The sequence below is a fragment of the Aquarana catesbeiana genome, linkage group LG13 (assembly GCF_042186555.1).
Source record: "Aquarana catesbeiana isolate 2022-GZ linkage group LG13, ASM4218655v1, whole genome shotgun sequence".
NCBI classification, from domain to species: Eukaryota; Metazoa; Chordata; class Amphibia; order Anura; family Ranidae; genus Aquarana; species Aquarana catesbeiana.
Window position 1 is genome coordinate 64750163 of NC_133336.1, and position 20159 is coordinate 64770321.

Consider the following 20159-nt stretch of genomic DNA (forward strand, 5'->3'; position numbering starts at 1 on the left):
GGAGCGATGCTAACTGAGAGTCAGGAGGAGTGAAAACCGAGCCATGGACGGCGTTTGGTGGCTCGATTCTCAGTGTAGAGGTGCTGGGGGACAGCTGCAGCATCGGTCTCATGCTCCATACTCTGAGGTAAGTATGAGGTAAGTATGATTCTAAAAAAAAACAAAAAAAACAAAAAAATACTTCTCTTTTAAGAACGAACACTTCCTGTGAAGAAACTACATATCTCACAATCCCTGGGTGTTTCAGTCTAGAACTGGTGAAGGTGAGAACTAAACAATAATTAGATCTGATACAGACACAAGCAGACAGAGCATTCACAGAATAATCAATATGGTGGAAGAGATGTGTTTTTCTCACATTTACATTCCTGCATTTGTGGTGCAACTCAAAAGAAATGATGAGGTATGGATTTGAGGCTGGCTGACCTGGAACAAGAAAATGTTGACTTTTAGTGCATTCTTGCTATTTTCTGTACTTGTAGGGCCTTTAAAGTTATACAACATGGTAAAGTGTGCAGTTTTTGCAGAGGGGTACTTTAGTTAAAACGGCATTAAACCCAAAACCAAAAATGTAATATATTGTAGCTTACCAAACATGAGATGTGGTGGCTGCATTCGTTTTTTTTGTTAGCTTTTTTCCCTGTTTTCACTTAGAGATCTGGCCAGTAACACACCTCCTGTATTAGAGTTCTCCCACTCTGGATGAATGAGCACAGGAGGCACATTTGGATAGCAGCAGTGTCCATATAAGGGGAGGGGAAGATGCTAATACATCTGCTAATTAATGTATCATGCAGCCTGCTGGAAACAAAGGCAAGCTCCTCCTGTGGCACAATGGATGGCAAAAACAACCAAAATTTACCAGATGGAGGATTTGGTGGCCACTGAGAAGGTCATTTGTGACAATTTCAGCTTAAAGTAGCTCCAATAAATGAGTTTTTACATACTCCAGAATATCAAACGCTTTTGGAGACTGGTCGAGGCCTGGGGTTAAGTGTCAACATCAATCTATTTATTTCTTTTTTTTTATTTCATTTTTTTTTTGTTACCACCCCATTGTGAGCATTATACTAACTACCTTATAGAAGAAAGATGCATGTACATATCTAAGTTAAAGGCGCTCCAGTCCAGTCATATGATTGGCTCCCAGTGCTGGCTTTAGTATAGAGGAAGGACAGCCAACAACGAAATCTATGGGTGACATCACCACCAAGGCTCTGCAGCCGCTGTCGCTGCTCTCTCCTGAAGCCGGCTGCTGGGGGGATCATGTGACTAGACCAGGGAGCCCTTAGATTGGGTTACTATATACTGTACATATTTCTTTTACAGACTAGTTTGTATAGGGCTTAAGTGTTTGTAAAGTCACATTGTGACTTTACTGGTATCACCTCTGCATTATACAGACATTAATTATAGTGTATGTGTTTTTTTAAAATGAAAAGGCTAAATACCTTTTCCCACACCGCAGCGGTGTGGTCACGTGATCCCCCTCCGCTCTTCTTCCCCGATCTATGAGGAGCAGCAGGAGGGGCTGAAATTTCCCTGTGACGTCAGCTGGCTAGCAGAGGGAAGTCATGTGACCGCACAGCGGCGGTGTGGGAAAAGGTATTTAGCCTTTTCATTAAAAAAAAAAAAAAAACACATACTATAGCTAATGCCTGCATAATCCAGAGGGGATACAAGTATTTTTGCTGCATATTGCAGCTGAATAACAGCAGGAGGGGCAGGGAGAAGAGCCGCTCTCATGCTGACAGGCAGGGAGGGAGGGGGAGAGACTCACAGCAGAGAGCGGGATGTTGGAAGCACGTAATCTGGCCACAGTATCATGGCTCAGCAGCCATGATTACCGTGGTCAGCACAGACAGGGAGACACAGTAACAGGCAGGATCAACCAGGTATATTACAACATAGGAAGGGACAAATTACACAACACAAGCACTGTGTTATAAATCATGCCTTAAAGGAACAGGATTTTTTGTTTTTTTAGGGTTAGAACCATTTTAAAATCGGTGAGCAGTAGGTTTAAGCTTAGTTAGGTTTTCACTGGACTTCTGCTTTAAATAATACATTTTATAGATGTCTATACATCAGATCAAAAACTTGCATAATTATATCCACATAGGAGGATGCATGAAATTCTAAGCTGTATGCATGAAGTAATGGAGGTATGGCACATCTCTTTAAAAGTAAACTCCACTTTCAGTAAAAGACTCATTTAATATACATAATTTCCTGACCCTCTTCATGTCAGCTCATTCGTATGCCCTGTTCTGATGATACGCTGAGACAGGAAGAGCTGCTCCCCGCTCTGCATATTAGAATTTATCAATGGAGCTTAGAGAGCTCCTAAAATAGAATAATAAATGAGAATATTATTTGATCTCTTTTCTCTATCTGACCTTCTAGAACCCCCTTCTATGCTTCATCTTGGCTAGTGCTGACCTCTGACTGCTGGCGTACAATTAGTTCAAACCCGAACAATCATTATTGGGTACTCTTGCCACTCCGCTGCCTGAGATACCCTGTTCAAGGGTCATCCCAGTCAAGAGGAGGTGCAGAAGAAGCCACCTGCCATGCATCAATCAGTCTCCCACCAAGGTATGTGACAGTTGTAGAGAGTCTCAAGCTTGTCCTAAGGTCTCATCAACATTTCTTGTTTTGTGGATTGCTTCACAAGAACTCAAGGAAATCTAGTTCAATCAGCGACTGTGAGATATTACATAAAACAGGCAAGTCTATCTGTATTGGACTGGGGAGATAAATCAGCCCTAACATAGAAAATCTATGATACGTGTTACCAGGCTCAACGAAACAAAATGGCCCAAGAATACTTCATTTATTTTGTTCAGCATCTACTCTAAAAAGTGGAGATACTGTAGATGAATCTTCCCTGCCGCCTTCTGTATTCTGACAGCCAACTCCAGGGGGTGTCAGAATAATATCTGATTGAATGTTCGGCCAGCGGTTTTCCACCTGGCTCCCTAAACAATGACTTTGTCAATCTGGGTGGTGCTGATGGAGATACCCACAGCTTGAGTTTTGCCAATTCAGCCTGAAATTCAAGCCACATATGGCAGCCATGCAGTATCCAATAATATAAACAGTTTTAGTGGATGCACTAGGGCCCCTTCGTTCTTTAGCATTGTGGTGTGTTGCATTAACATGCAGTAATTTGCCAAGTGTGAATCAGAGACGCCACACTCCTAATAAGCCCATGTGCTGAGTCAGTGAATGAAAAGCGGACCCAACATAGGCTCCTCCGAGGCCACAATCTGACACATTTCACTAAGCCCTGCAGTCGGGGTGAAACGCATCAGTGGGCACAGCCTGGGGGAGCCTTGACTGAGGCCGCTTTCCATTAACTGACTGAGTTCATGGGCTGTTTAGGAGTGCAGCGTCTCTGATTCCTACTTTGCACCGCAGAAAAGGATGGGCGTTTTAGACGTCAGTACCTGAGAGTAGTGGACCGGATCAGGTTGGATAAAGGGCGCTTGGAGCAGCACTCTAAGAAACTTAATAGGGTCACATGCATTCATTTGCATTGCGTTGAGGTAGGCAATTCATTCTGAATGCACCACAATGCAAGAAAAAATAGGCATGCACTAACATTTTAACGCAACTCACAGCAATAGGTAGCATGTCGGCCTGCGGGCGGGAAGGTGGGGTCTACAGGGGAAAAGTATGTTTGTCATGTCCTCAATGCTTCCCAATTAGCTCATTGGGCGCCTAACCTGCATAGATTCTTCTGGGTTATGTTAGGCACTTTGTTAGAGGGTCTCTTTATGGCACACATGGGGTACCTTTGTTTTGTGTCATCTTTATCAATTCCCAGGGACAGGGCAGAGGCTGCCATAGGGGAATACTAAAACTTAAGCGAGACTCTACTCTTAGAGTTGAACATACACCAGTAAAAACTTACACTGCAACTGTTCTCCAGTTAACTCTCTGTTTCCCGTGACAGTGTACACCTTTTGTGTAATATGCATTTAGGAGTGACATGCTGATCCAATGTCCACATCCACCCGTCCAGCATTTTCCACTAATCCCCAGTAGTGGAGTGGGCCCTGCCTTGCAGTCTGTGAGGGCTCCACATGTGCACTTAACTTAACCACTTGCCGACCGCCTAATGTATATGTACTGTGGCAGGTTAGCTCTATTGCGCGAAATCACGTACCTGTATGTCATTTCATGCAATAGGCACTAGGGGGCACGTGCGCACCACCAGAGGCGCGGCCATGCGCTGATTGGAAAGAGAGGGAGCCAATTAGCCGGTCCGACGGACCCGATGTCTGCCGGCCACGCGTGATCGTTCCCGAGAGAGGCAGGTTGGCGGTCTGCCTATGTAAACAAGGCAATCGCCGTTCTGACAGGGTAGAAGATAGATCTCTGTTTTCTCTGAGTCAGAGCAACCCCCCACACAGTTAGCAAGCACCCCCTAGGGACACATTTAACCCTGATCACTGTAATAATGTCACTGGTCCCCAAAAAAGTGTCAAAGGTGTCAGGTGTCCGCGTTGTCCACCACAATGTTGCAGTCCCGCTAAAAATCGCTGATTGCCGCCATAGTAAAACAAATTTTTAAAAATGCCATAAAAATATCCCATAGTTTGTGGATGCAATAACTTTTGATTTTTTTTAATTATTTTATTGGGTATGTTTTATAGCAGAAAGTAAAAAATATTGTTTTTTTTTCAAAATTGTCGCTCTTTTTTTGTTTATGGCACAAAAAATAAAAATTGCAGAGATGATCAAATACCACCAAAAGAAATCTCTATTTGTGGGAAAAAAAGGACATCAATTTTATTTGGGCACAGCGTCACACAACCACGCAATTGTCAGTTAAATAACCCAGTGCCGTATCGCAAAAAATGGCCTGGTAAACCTTCCGGGGCTGAAGTGGTTAAAGTGCATGTAAACCCTCTACTATACCCAGTGAAGTGAAAAGCCTCAGATGATACACAGAGATGAAACAAATCTCCCTACATGAGTTTTATTTGTATATGTGCTGTCTTCAGGTTGCTATATTCTTTATAAAGTGCACATTGTGTTAGAAATTTTCCTGTTCAGCACTGGGTGTGGATTCTTGACATACACTGTGTGACAGTTGATTGGAGAAAAGGCACAACCCCCTCAACATAGGTAGAGGAAGGAAGGAATGTGCAGAGCTGTGCTGTGATAAGACAAGCTGCTACTCTATTTATAGCACCCTCTCCAATTTCAGGCTGGTTTTATCTCAGTTGTCGGAGAACTTGTCAGAAGTTATCGGAGCAGCAGAAAGACACAGGACTTAGGGTTTTGGAGAGAGATAAGAAAACACTGCAGATATATGTGCCTAGGTCAAATTTCATGAATCAGGTTTATATCCACTTTAACTTTTGAAATTCCATACCCCTGTACAGGATGGGAACCTCTGCGATGCAATCCACTCCTATAGCTTTGGGAGACAGACCACTGGCAGAAGGAGTTCAGACAACATCTCCCTTTCTGAAAGAGGCAATTCCACCTTTTACAGGTACACATACCTCCCAACTTTTTGAGATGGGAATGAGGTACACCTATTAGCAAAATTATGTAGGCATAGAACCCACCCCCTGCTACGCCCCCTTAAAGGAGAATTATACAAAAAAATAATTAGTTAAACCCATAAGTGCTGAAATTTACAAATGCAGCAATTTAGAAATTGTATGAAAGGTTTATACTAAAGGATTAAATACTTTTTGAAAGATAAATAGTGCATTTTATATACAACTATAAAGATCAGACTAAAATGAGGGACAAATGAGGATGAAAGAGGGACAGAGGGACTTTGTTCCAAATCATGGACAGTCCCTCAAAATCAGGGACAGTTGGGAGCTATGGGTACACGCTATTGACAGGCTGCTAGTTACACTTCTGTTACTCTAGGCATCCACTCCACACCGATGTCTTCACACCCCAATGTGTTTAGGATCCACTCTGTGACTATGTATGTGCCGGTTACTTACATTACACTCCTTTCAGTGACTTCAGACCAGGCAAAGGACAACATTTCAATACTTTACTTAAAGTTGGTGTAAACCTGATTTTTTTTTTTTTAATGAAGACTTCTACTTGGTACAGTAAAGGATGTCAGGTCATCTGTGCCCAGTCTTGCCACAAAGAGTTAGTCCAGCACTGAGCAATCCTCTTGCCTTCTTTTGCTAGAATAAAAACAGACACACAGATAAATTTGTGTTGCAACCCCCCCCCCCTCCTCCCCACTGCTGTGACTGACATTTGATTACATTCTCTCATGCACGAGGATGAGAGCAAAGGGAGTGTTTCTATGATTCCAGCTTCATATTGCTCCTCCTTTCTTCTCAAGCTCTCCCATTGGTTGCTGTCAAAGGCCAGGAATCCTTGTACACACCGACGCCAAGTAGATATGATATGCGCACATTGATGGGGGCTGCGAGTGTGCTCTGCCTATGACGTGCGCACAGTGAGGACTAATCTGCATGCACTTTTGTCCAGGTATGAGGTTCTCCCTTGTGACGCTGCCTGGCGAGGGGGAGTGTAGAGGTGAGCAGGGAGTCCTGTGACGTCACAACTTTTGTGGGGCTCCTACAGCCAAAGGGAGTAAGAATTTCAAGGTAATGACACATGCATGAGGTTTATACATATGTACACCTTAGTATTGTGGCTTTAGTTTATACAGGATGATCGGCGGTTTTACATCCACTTTAAGAACATGCAAAATAGACATCTCACAGTCCAACAGATAATGGCATTATTCTTTCCTAGTTTCTTACTCTAACTACAGGCTTGAGTGCTGCCCCGGCATACCAGCTAAGGTTTAGTCCAAGCACAGAGAAGTCCTTTACAGGCATCTCCATGTAGGTCCAAGTCCTTCAGAGGCATTCTCCAGTGCTGGTGTCTTCAGGGCAAACCACAGGTTCAGATGACTTTACATTCTGATGCTTATGGTTGACCTCATTCTGCTTCTCATGGGTATCATTCTCCATCTCCCTCCCTTATGTGTACACAACCTCTCTCTTCTGCAGGGGGAAACTTTCTTTCTGGGGCTTTCATTAGGGGGAAGCCCCGAACTCCCTGTTTTTACATTAAAATGGGTGAAAAAAAAAACATGAATTGCCAATATGTACAGCTAATACTGTAACAGCAAATTTAGTTTTGACCAGTTGATCCAAAGCCTTCAGCACCACGCTCCATCACATCCAGGGTCTTAACCTCCTCCAGCTCAGGAGGTCTTCCACCATGTGATAAACCACCACCAATAAAGGATGTGCTCTTACCAGAGAGCATTGACCACCTATTACGGGGGGGTCAAATAAGGCTTAGTATCTCAAGTGCTCCATCACCATTCATAGGTCAACATACGGAAGATGGGGAAGATCATTTCAGGCAGCCAGTGTTAAAATCACAGGTCCTCTTGCTCCAAGTGGACGCACCAATCAGCATACCCCAGCAATAGATAAAACGCCACAATAGTGTAAAATCTCAATACCAGGGCTTTTATTTAAATGTAATGCATTTAAATGCCAGCAAATAAAAAACAGCGTATGTGTATGGACACAGAAACGTACGTGTCTTCTCTGGGTGTGATGACAGGAAGGGATACCTCAGCCCGACTGGTTTTGTCGTTACAAGGACTTCTTCCGGGCCCAAAAATAAATGAACCCCCAGCAAAATATAACACAATGTACAGCAAAATTGGGTTGCAAATGTAACGCAACACAAGAAAAAACAGATCTGCAGTAATATGTTGGTACAACGCACAGCAAAATGGTTGCTGCAACTACTCAGCCCCCTGGAACTAATATAGTAGTTCCACAGCTGCAGAATAGATATGGGTCACTTACATCATTTGTTCAGTAGGAATAATACTACATAAGTTGCATTGCCACACTTTTTTTTTTTTTTTTGCTGAGAGAAACAACAACAAGTTAAACATACTCCTGGGCTGATTTACAACCGTGGTGATCACAGGCACAAAATTTACAGCATTGTAATCTCCACCCACAGGTTACACTCTTTCACAGGGTTTTCACACAACTTTCCCACACGCTTTCACACGCTTTCTTTACTCAGCTCAGTGAAGAGAGGCAACACTCATTAATGACAAAGCAGAACTGGACCAATAGAGGGTAATGCAACGCACTAATATCTCCTTTATCAGCTTATGAACCTCATTCAAATATAGTGGTAAATTATTAGTAAGCATAAAAAATCCTAAAAATAATGCTAACAACTTTAGCAGAAATTATAAACAACAGGCGGCAAGTCTAAAGAAAAGTACAATATGTACTGGTGCTTCCTCTTATGGCCGTAAATACCATCAAAGAAAACTTTTTTGACTTACAAATTACTTTTAGCGAATTAACTGTATACCAACTTACTGTTCAGCTGGACTATGGCTTTAAATAAATGCAATACTTTTGGGTAAAATATTTAAGCCGGCCATAGACGGTTTGAATCTCGGCTTGTTTAGCAGGGACCGGACAAGATTTCGAAACATGTATGGGCAGGCTGATTGTACCCAAGTCGATCTATTGATCGACTTGGGTACAACCAGCGTGTCAGATTTTTAAGATGCGATTATTGCCAATGGCTATAGCCGCTAGCAAAAATGACTGTGTTTTCCCTGCCAGGACAGCTCCCTGTGCCCCCCTGCTGGAAGAATACAACAGCTCCACGGGAGGGATCAACACAGTCAATCGAGCGATTTTCTTTCCTTTCAATCTTTCCTGCAACCACAGGTAATCGTACAAAAATGCACATTTTTTTGCAGGTAAAAAAATGTGCATTTACCTTATTTTTTTTTTTTTTTAGGAGCCTGGAAAGCATTGCACCAGTGATCAGCATATCGCTGATTCCATGCCTGTCAGGCAGTTTCACACTTACAGGAAGACTCAATGAACTACCACAGTGTCGTGGTAGTTCATTGACAGTTCAGTCACACTGAATGTAGCTTTGAAATTGTGCGACTTCACTTGAAATCGCACGATTTCTAAGCCGCATGTCAGTGTGGCTTCAGGTGCGACTTGGAAGACATTTGTGCAACTTCATGCATATGTAGGGGAGTGAATACTTGCAGCTGTGGGGCAGGGATGGCCTACATCGCCTATGATTGGCTGACAGCTTTGTCGCTTCCCAGCGAGGTATCTCATGCAGGTTCGGACATGTGTCTGTAGATACCTAAGCTCATCACTGCGGTCAGAGTACCCTGATCAGTGCTGCAACCACTGATCAAGCGGCTTTCATGTGACAGTGCGGATGAACAGAAGTTGATCAGTAGATCAACTTCTGTTCAACTGCAGTGACCACACATGGATCAAAATGGAGCCAGTCCCTGCTGAACCGGACAAATTTTTAATCCATGTTTGGCCAGCCTAATTCACATCATGGGGGTTATTTACTAAAACTGGAGAGTGCAAAATCTGGTGCAGTTCTGCATAGAAACCAATCAGTTTCCAGGTTTTATTGCCAAAACCTAATTGAACAATCTTAAGTTAGAAACTGAATGGCTAACATGCACAGCTGCATTCTGAGTGTTCCAGTTTTAGTATAACCATCCATGTTTACCCTTAAAAACATTTTACAACACCTTTCACATACATAACATGAACAAGGAATGTGAGAAAAACACACTGCAAGGCATGTATGAGATCTTTAACAATCGATTTTAACAGTCAAAGCTGCAGGAGATTGTCATCATCTGCCATGAATGTCAAACACGCATTTTGCAAATTAGGCAACTAATAGAAGATTATTATTAAAGTGATGCTGGTAATAAAAAATCTATGGGGTGTATATACTAAAGGTAAATAGACTGTGCACTTTGCAAGTGCAGTTGATCCAGAGCTTAGTAAATGAAGGGGAACTCTGCTGACTTCCATCATCCACTCATGTTCATTTTCTTGCATGTGATTGGATATTCTTTGCAAAGTGAAGCTTCACCGCATTTACAAAGCTTTGAAGCAATTGCACTTGCAAAGTGCACAGTCTATTTGCCTTTAGTAAATCCACCTCACTGTGTGTGAACAGCAGTGGATGTCAGATTTGTACTCTGCACCACCATTATTCGCATATAACTGCTCATCTGAGTCGGAAATGGGAATGATCGGAATCTGTGGGACAGTCCTGGGATTTTGGACCCAGGAAACCTAGAGCTTGCAGAGTGGCAACTGTTTGTTCTCCAGCACTCAGCAATGAAATACTGGTACTCTGGGCTTTTTTTCTCAGAGAATAGGTGCAGGAACTCCCCCTGTCTAAGTCACCCCTTGTCTCTGCCCCCTACCCACCTCTGACCACCGTCCTTTGATTCCACCCCCTACCCACCTACCAGTACTGCCCCTTTTAGAGAATACAGAAACAAGTATCATTTTGTGGTGCTAAATCATTTGTATAGAACATGTTAATAATAAAAAGAAAAGCAGTAAAATAGATCCCCTGCAGTCAGCAACAATAGAATCCCAGCAATAGATCCCCACACAACAATAGACTCCCCCAGCAACAATGGACTCCACCCCAACAACAATAGATTCTTTGCAGCAACAGTGAACCACCCACGACAAAATATCACACCCAGTAACAAAATATCCACCCAAGCAACATTAGACTGTCCCCCCAGCAGCAACAACAGATCTCCCAGCAGCCAGCATTAATGGATCCTCCAGCAGCCAGTAAAAATAGACCTCTCCCTCAACAGTAGATCCCTTACAGCAACATAAGACCCCCCAGCAACAATAGATTCCTCATCAGCAAACAATAGACCCTCACACAAAATCAGATCCCCACCAGTGACAATAGATCCCCCAGCAGCCAATATCAATAGACCCTCCAGCACAACCCACACCCCATGCTATTACATACATTTAGTGCTGGAGGTGCCAGAACTGCGGTCCCCCGCGTTCCTGCTGAAAAAAAGCCCTGCTGGTACTGTCAGGAGTTATCGTCACTCATACACACTGACATCATCCTGAGGAAGAGCAATAGAGTAGCTGCTCAGGTATCTTGACCATATATCAAATATCACTGTTACTGACCAGCAACAGTAGGAGTTACTAGCAACACCACTGACACCAATGCAGTATTGCTCACACTGACAGCAACCATGGGCTTATTTAACTCCAAGTTTCTCCTCAGTGTACCTCCAGGACTATTCTAAAATAAAAGCGAAGAATAGGTTAAAAATCCCCCTCCCCCCCAGCCACTGACCAGAATTGTTCCAATACAGCCAGCTGGGGCTATACAGACACCGTGGCTGTGATCCTTTGCTGCTCAGCTGCTGCATTTTTAATTTGGGTTAGCGAGTCTATTGAGTTTATTGAGACTTGCGGTGCAACACAGTAGCGCAGCATTAAAGAGTTAGATCAGGCAGTGAAGAGGCGTTATAACGTCTCGCCCACCACCTATCAAAAGCCCTCTAAAAAGCAATCCTGAATTCTGTGTATGTGATACTGACAGTGGCAATGAAATTGTGCGAGTTCAGCTGAACTCGCACAATTTCATTCCCGCATGTCAGTCCCGACTTTGGGGGCGATTTCAGAGACATCTGTGCAGGTTGCTGCACAGATGTCAATCAATCGCACCCCAAAGACGCCAAGAGTAGTACAGAAACTACTTTTGGGAATCGGTGCGGCGCTGCAAATGCGGCATCGTACCGATTCGTATGGTGCCATTTGGCATGCGATTTGACATGTCAAATCTCATGCCAAATCCCTCCAATGTGAACTGGGGCTAAAAGCAATGCATCTTAGTTACAGCCCAGGTGGACATAGGAGAACAATGTTATATTAATTAAAGGAGAAGTATAGCCAAAGTTTTTTTGGCTGTACCTCTCCTGTGGATCACAGGAGTGCAGTTCATTCTGCACTCCTGTGACCCGTTTTCAGCCGTCAGCGGGCTAAACATCGGCTGACACCACAGTTGGCCCAAACTCTGAAAAGATCCCGGCCATATGACTGGGATCCACCCAGATACCTGGACCAGCAGCTGGCTCATCCTTTCAGCGGCTCTGCTGGGAGACTGAGTCAGCCCCTCCCGTCCCCACCACAGTCCGGGAGTCCAGTGTGCACTGGGGGGGGGGGGGGGGGCAGAGCAGAGAGCCAGTGACTCACAATCACCAGCCATCTGCAGCCTGAAGACCCAAGAGCTGAGAGATCGGCGGTGTTTGATCGCTCAGTTCTTGGTCTTGGAGCCGGTAGGGGAAAGATGCAGCATCAGACCGATGCTGCATCCACCTAGGGGAATATGATTTTTTTAATGAATCCTAAACTTCTCTTTTAAATCACTGCTGCATCACACAAAGCTGCATTATATTGCATAACTTCTTCTATGCAGGAAAAGCCTCTCCCTGCTCTCAGCGCCTTAACAAAAGAGGAGACCCTAAACAAATAAAATAAAATAAAAATAAATCAATAAAATAAAATGCTGAAGCTAATGCTTACACCAACTAATTGGGTTTAATCCTTTGAATGAAGTAGGGAATCTGACTGCCTGCCATGGGCTCCTGTTTTGTTTCTGTTTTGGTAAATCAGCCCCATTGTGTAGCTTATGTAAAATGATCTCACACAGATGTCCTAACATGTTGGAAATTTTTTTATCGTATTCAGTAATCATTCCCATTTCAACAGTCACGTCTGCATTTGGGCCCCCGGATCCAAAGGTGGAACCCAGGCCAGTTTATACTCACACACACACACACAGAGTTTATTGCCTTGCCGCAGTAGTAAAGACGCTAAAGAGGGTAAACTTTGGCACTGCCCTGTGTGCTTAACATAACATGACTAGGTGCAAGGAATGCATGGAGCAGCATCACTGCACCAACTATCATAAGCCTCATTGACAGCTATAGGTTCTGTTTACACTCATTGACAGCCATAGGTTCTGTCTACACTCATTGCCACCCCTCTGAAAAGCTACTCACAGTGGATTTTTTTCAGAGATATATGACAAGTGCCGTGGAAGGCTTGCAGCACTGCACGGGGACTGTATGCATTACACAGAGTTGCGGCATGGACTCTTGAATTACTTGAATGGGTTGCGTTTGGTAGCGATACCTCCTGTCCTGCCACTGGTGTGGTAGTTTGAAAATGTTTACTCCTACAAATCACTTTCCTGCAGGGATCTGTAGCTAAGCCATAGAGGTGAATGCAGAAAGATTGTCGCTGGGGAGTTGGTTGCCAACATGAAATTCTGCAAAAACTCAATCCCTAAGTGACTCAGCTACAAATCACTGTAAAATTAGTGAGAATAGCTCCCAACTATCCCTGATTTCGAGGGACTGTCCCTGATTTGGGCCATTGTCCCTCTGTCCTTCTTTCCTCCTCATTTGTCCCTCATTTTGGTCTAATCTATATAGATGTATTTAAAATGCACTATTTATCTTTCACTTGATAAAGTCACGTGACATGTGACGCAACGCGTCGGGAGAGGCCAGTGACGTCATCCATCATCCGACCTGCCTGTGTGCTAGCCACACTGATCGGTGAGAGGAAGGAGAACGCAAACAGGTCTGATTGATTCATATAAGCGCTGTTACTTGCCAAACCATGTGAGTTAATACACATATGCTTTTAAGCCAATAATGTGGAGGTGGTTCATTGCGCAATGATATCCCCCTTTTTTCCCTATGGCTGCATGAATATTAAATGGGAGGAAACTATAACTATCAGTGGAGGATGTCAGAAGTGCAGGAGGTGAGACTCACATTCAAAAAGCACTATTGACTAAAGCAATCAGCAATAGCATCTGCGGTGTGTTCTACTGCGGAGCACATATAGAACATGCACCCATAGCCTCTGAAGGATCCAGATCACCATCTACTTTTTGTTCCTGTTCTTTTGTTTTATTAATGAAGGCAATTATGTAAATTGATTTTATTATATTTGGGGCATCTGTTTAATAGGCATGTGCTTCACATAATTTTGAATTCACGGCATTATGTACAACATATATATGCTTTAGGAAGTTAATTGTAGCGCACCTTTTTCTTATTAGAAATGCAGAAAGATTGTCGCTGGGGAGTTGGTTGCCAACATGAAATTCTGCAAAAACTCAATCCCTAAGCGACTCAGCTACAAATCACTGTAAAATTAGTGAGCATAACTCCCAACTGTCCCTGATTTTGAGGGACTGTCCCTGATTTGGACCATTGTCTCTCTGTCCTTCTTTCCTCCTCTTTTGTCCCTCATTTTGGTCTGATCTATATAGATGTATATAAAATGCACTATTTATCTATTTAAAGTGTTTCTCAGTGCTAAACCTTTCATCCAATTTCTAAATTGCTGCCTGTGTAAGCTTCAAAAGCAAATATAAAGTAATAGTAGTGGTAAAAAAAAAGAACTTGTGGGTTTAACTAATTTTTTTGTAGAATTCTCCTTTAAGGGGGTGTGTCCTATGCCTACGTACCTTTTGCTAATAGGTGTCCCTCATTCCCATCTCAAAAAGTTGGGAGGTATGTTAATGAGTAAGGCCAAGTTCACACGGCAACCAGTTGATACCCTAATTTACTGCCCCCCCTCCCCCCCCCCCCATGGCCACCCTCCTACATTGTGTGTCAGTTTACATTTGCTGTGGCCAAAATACTTTGCATTGCAGTGTGGCAATTGTAAGTTAACATGGCAAGTTTGACAGGCAGCACCATGTGCCAATTACGGCTTTGGCAGTTGCACCACATTAGTTCAATGTAAAATCTACATTGGGTAGGAAATATCCCCCTGAAGGTCCAAAAAAAGGCAAGCAAAAGGCGGCAGTATTACTTCCTGAATGCTTGTAATCGGTCTCTAAATCACCTCTGAAAATATGATCCAGATCCAGTGCAGTTACTCCAGAGCTTAGTAAATGAGGTGAAGCTTCACTTTGCAAAGAATACCCAATCACATGCAAGGATTATAAAAAAAATGAATTTTTGCTTGCACATGGTTGGATGATGGACGTCAGCAGAGCTTCCCCTCAATTACTTAGCTCTGGAGCAACTGCACTTGCAAAGTGCACAATCTGTTTGCCTTTAGTAAATCAACCCCTATGTGTGCACTGCAGAGCCTGTAAATTACATAGTTTAGTGTGTTCACATGTGATGAAAAAGGTGTGTGGCATAACACTGTTGCGTTGCATTCTGAGGGTCATAGAAGCATGAAAATGCTTGTATAGTGCTTTCAGACTTGAGGTAAAAGCAATCACTTCTCCAAGGATGGCATAACAGTATCTGACAGGTGATACTTCCGCCTCCCAAATGCCTTTTTTTTTCTTTTTTACATTTCCTAACGGCAATTTTACATTGCAGGGCTGCGCCGCAACTGTGAGCCCAATGTTCAGCTTACGGTGCGGCCCCATGGAACTTAACGTGTTACTAAACTCTGGACCCTGCATTCACTATATCTGGTCTCCCACAGCACACAGAACATGGAAATGCAATTATTTTACTAAATATAAACTGCCAAATACCTTTTCTCATCAGCAGTTAGAGCAGTCTTGTGACTTCTATGAATGTCTGTTAAAGCTTGTAGAAGGAGTTTTCATTCTCCCACGATTTTCCTATGAGAATGCAGGGCCCCTGACCCTCTGTCTGGACAGTGCTGATTGGCCCTGTGTTGATCACATGTACTTTCCTAGGAAAAAAAAAAACTCTCTAGCAATGCACACCAAACTGAGCATATGCAGCTTGTCCCCTGGCTCTGTAAATATCAGGAAATATATTGAAGTCAGTGGAAAAAGGAGATGATTAGAGAAGACAGGATTGAACAGCCTTTTTATACAACGCAGAGGATTAACCCCTTAGGTTCCACAGTGCGTATAACAGGCATGCATAACGGCACATACATACTGATTTTACTGTTGTGGGTTTAGTAACACTTTAATAGGCGAGTTTGACAGGCGGTGCTGCCTGTCAAACTCTGCACTCTGAGTTAAAAATGCCATCCCCGCAAAGCAAAGCATTGTGGCCCCACATACAGCCCTGACTTTACACATGCGGGGCCACGATGCTTTGCTTTGTACTGTTAGAATTCGTATGTTTTTACTGGCCGCCCTTAATGTTTATTCAAGTATTGCCAGTGCCTGGAAGTAGACCCTTCCAAAGGCCACAACAATGATGTCATTGCAGGAAATCAATCCTGATTGGCCAAATCAAAATTGAACCACAACGCATAATAATGCAAGTCAACGTGCAAAAACGGACATTTAAAAATGCACCAAAACCAGACAAAAGAACACGGATAGATGTGAACCTGACATTATTAATAGGTTCTGACTATTTCTCTTGCCCAAAGAAGCTTAGAAACTCAGATAACAAATCAGAACATCCAAGTACTGCTGGTGCCAATGCAGATTAATAAAGTACCATACATAGACCAATGATCACCGATCTGATGGTTCGTGTAAAAGCATTTACCCATAAATGGCAGCATTTAGTCAACAGCTGTTGCGAGGGAAATATGGCATGTATTTCCAGATCTGTGTTTACCAAATAACATTTACAACAGCATCTAATCCACAGCTCCCTCTGCAGACAAAATACAGTTACTACAGATCTATTTTGACATCTGACACCGGGAGCTTTAGAATCCCCAGGTTTATTTACAATAGGGAAAATCCAGGCTCAGTTTGCTCACAAAACAACATACGTTCACTAATGGGCAGCCTGGAAAACATAAGCGTGTAACAAGAGCCATCATAATGTGCTGCACATATATTCATAAAAGCTAAAATGCTGCGAAGTATTAAATACAGACCCCCAAACATGACCCCGGTGCCTTTCACATGGAAATCCATTGTACTGCTTACAGCGTACAATGTGACTATAACTAAAAAAAAGTGTCCCTTTATTAGCCAGGCCTAATATAAGTATTTTAAACCTATTTTAATTAAAAAGTATCTAAAGCCAAATTTCTTTCAATTTGAGAGCAGGAAAGGGTGATGTCATTCTGGACCTGGTAATGTGCAGCAGTCCCCACCTACTACTGCAGCATGGAGTTCTTGGGGCGGGATGGATTCTCAGATGCTTGTTGATTTTGGGGGAACCCAAAGATTAAGCAGCTGAATTTCATTTGAGAAGAGGAAAGCCCTTTAATTACAATGTGGATGTGGAGAGTGGTGTGGAGCAGACTGCTGGTGGTAGTTGACCTTTTGGTACCCTATTTACTGCAATAACATGTAAATGGTTTGTGAGGATTCAATCGTCTTAGGGACTGCATCAGATGGTAAGTATGGGGTGTATTTTTCAAATTTTGCATAGCTGTTCATCCATCAAAATTGCATGTAAATGTATTGGGGCAAAATGAAATGTTGCCAGGGTCTATTCTCTGCAGATCATTGAAAAAAAAATACTGCATTATGACCACTATGGCATTGAGTGCCACAGGAAAAAAATATGCTCCTCAGCTCCATCTAGGGGCCATAATGCAGTATTTTCTGCTTTTTGCACTTTTTTTAGTGGTGAGGTGTGGCGGCAGAAAACACTCACGCATGTGTTGCCTACAGCCACTGCCACCCATGCCGCCAATGCCATAATGTACTGCAGACAGTGCCACCCATGCCGCCAATGCCATAATGTGCTGCAGGCAGTGCCACCCATGCCTCCAATGCCATAATGTGCTGCAGACCGTGCCACCCATGCCGCCAATGCCATAATGTACTGCAGACAGTGCCATCCATGGCGCCAATGCCATAATGTGCTGCAGACAGTGCCACCCATGCTGCCAATGCCATAATGTGCTGCAGACAGTGCCACCCATGCCGCCAATGCCATAATGTACTGCAGACAGTGCCATCCATGCCACCAATGCCATAATGTGCTGCAGACAGTGCCACACATGCCGCCAATGCCATAGTGTGCTGCAGACAGTGCCACCCATGCCGCCAATGCCATAATGTGCTGCAGACTGTGCCATCCATGTCGCCAATGCCATAATGTACTGCAGACAGTGCCACCCATGCTGCCAATGCCATGGGTGGCACTGTCTGCAGTACATTATGGCATTGGCGGCATTATGGCATTGGCGGCATGGGTGGCACTGTCTGCAGTGGTAAATATCACTTGAAGACAAACTTGCACTTTGTTTCAAGGTAGGGTCTAGGGAGGGGCCAGGGGTGGGGCTGAAGAAGGGACCAGGAGCGGGACCAGGGGTGGGGCTGAAGGGGGCCCAGTCGGGTAGGCTGTACAGAGCCCCATGATTTGTATCAGTGGCCCTGCCTCAAGGACTGGGGGTGTCCTTATTGTCATTAGAAAGATGAAAAGAAAAGAGGGCGCACCAGCTATCACTGACGCGTTTCAAAAGGTTTGCCTTCTTCCTTAGAGCTTCTGAAGGAGGAAAACCTTTGAAACGCTTCAGCCAGCAGAGACCCCTGAGAGGTCCCCCCTATAAACTGTAAAGCCACAAATGAGTGGCCTGTATGAGCGTATTTTCATTTTCATGCTTGTGAGTAGTTTTTATCCTTTTTATATGAAATAAACACATGTGGGATAATACACTAGGCTGGTGCACCCTCTTTTCTTTTAATCTTTCTAGCAATAAAAAGATGACAGGGGGTTTAAAATTTCCCACACCTATTGAAACTCTTAACCCCCTTTTTATTGTATTGTAACTGTACTGTCTTCCTTTAGATTGTAAAGCGCTGAGCAAACTGTCAGCTCTATATAAATTCAGAATACTACTAATACTAATATTAACTAAGCAAAGAACAGTTTGAGCCTTTATATACAGTTTAAAACTGATTGTCTTATGAGTATGCCTCTCGTTATACTGTCAAACTAAAGAAAGATAATGTCTTGCCATATTTTATCATCTCTGATTTGTTGTTTTACGACATCTGACCTGTGCTGATGGATGACTGGTGCAATTTTCTGCATCCATTTCTATGTTTACAAACAATTCAGTCATCTGTCACTCATGTTTAGTACCTCATTGCAGTGTATGTCATTAAGTAAGCATCCAGTAAACATGAACCCAGTTGGCAATACCTTCATAATATCTGATTTCCTAATTAAAGGTCAATAGGATGGTGGTATTAAACACTCTTGCTCAATGAAGAGAAAAAGAAAAGGCAAAGGAAAGAATTTTTAAGAAAATATGGTGTAAGAGCGCCATCTGGTGTTTCTTATGTCAAATGTAGTTCTGCAATACCTATATCACTGTGATAATATTTAGCTCTTCTCTAAACTCGCTTTTCTCAACCTTTTTACCCCAGAGGTACCCCTAAAATAATTATCAGGTCTCAGAGAACCCTTACTAAGACCAATTCATCAGTGTTCAATGGTGAATGCGCCCCCTTACAGTGGTGGTCGAAATGCCATCTTTACAGATAGCTAAACAGATAATTAGTATCATGCTGCTGACTTTGCCAAGTGGCATTGGTCCTATAACTCTGCAGGCACCATCAAATGGGAAGTCAATCAACCACAGTTCAAAGAACCCCTAGCAACCTCCAGAGGAACCCTAGGGTTCCACAGATCCCTGGTTGAGAATAGCTGCTTTAAACCGATGTTTTTCAACTAGGGTTCCTCCTGAGTAGGGATGAATTGAACACCCCCCGGTTCGGTTCGCACCAGAACCTGCGAACGGACTGGAACTTCACACGAACGTTAGAACCCCATTGACATCTATGGGACTCGAACGTTCGAAATCAAAAGTGCTAATTTTAAAGGCTAATTTGCATGGTATTGTCCTAAAAAGGGTTTGGGGACCCGGGTCCTGCCCCAGGGGACATTTATCAATGCAAAAAAAAACTTTTAAAAACGGCTGTTTTTTTGGGAGCAGTGATTTTAATGATGCTTAAAGTAAAAAAAAAAAAAAAAAAGTGAAATATTCCTTTAAATATCGTACCTGGGGGGTGTCTATAGTATGCCTGTAAAGTGGCGCGTGTTTCCCGTGCTTAGAACAGTCCCTGCACAAAATTACATTTTTATAGGAAAAAAAGTCATTTAAAACTGCTTGCGGCTTTAATGTAATGTCGGGTCCTATCAATATGGATGAAAATCAGTGAGACAAACAGCATGGGTACCCTCCAGTCCATTACCAGGCCCTTTGGGTCCTGTATGGATATTAAGGGGAACCCCGCACCCAAATTAAAAAAAGGAAAGGCGTGGGGCCCCCAGGCCCTTTATACTCTGAACAGCAGTATACAGGCGGTGCAAACAAGACAGGGACTGTAGGTTTGTTGTTAAGTAGAATCTGTTT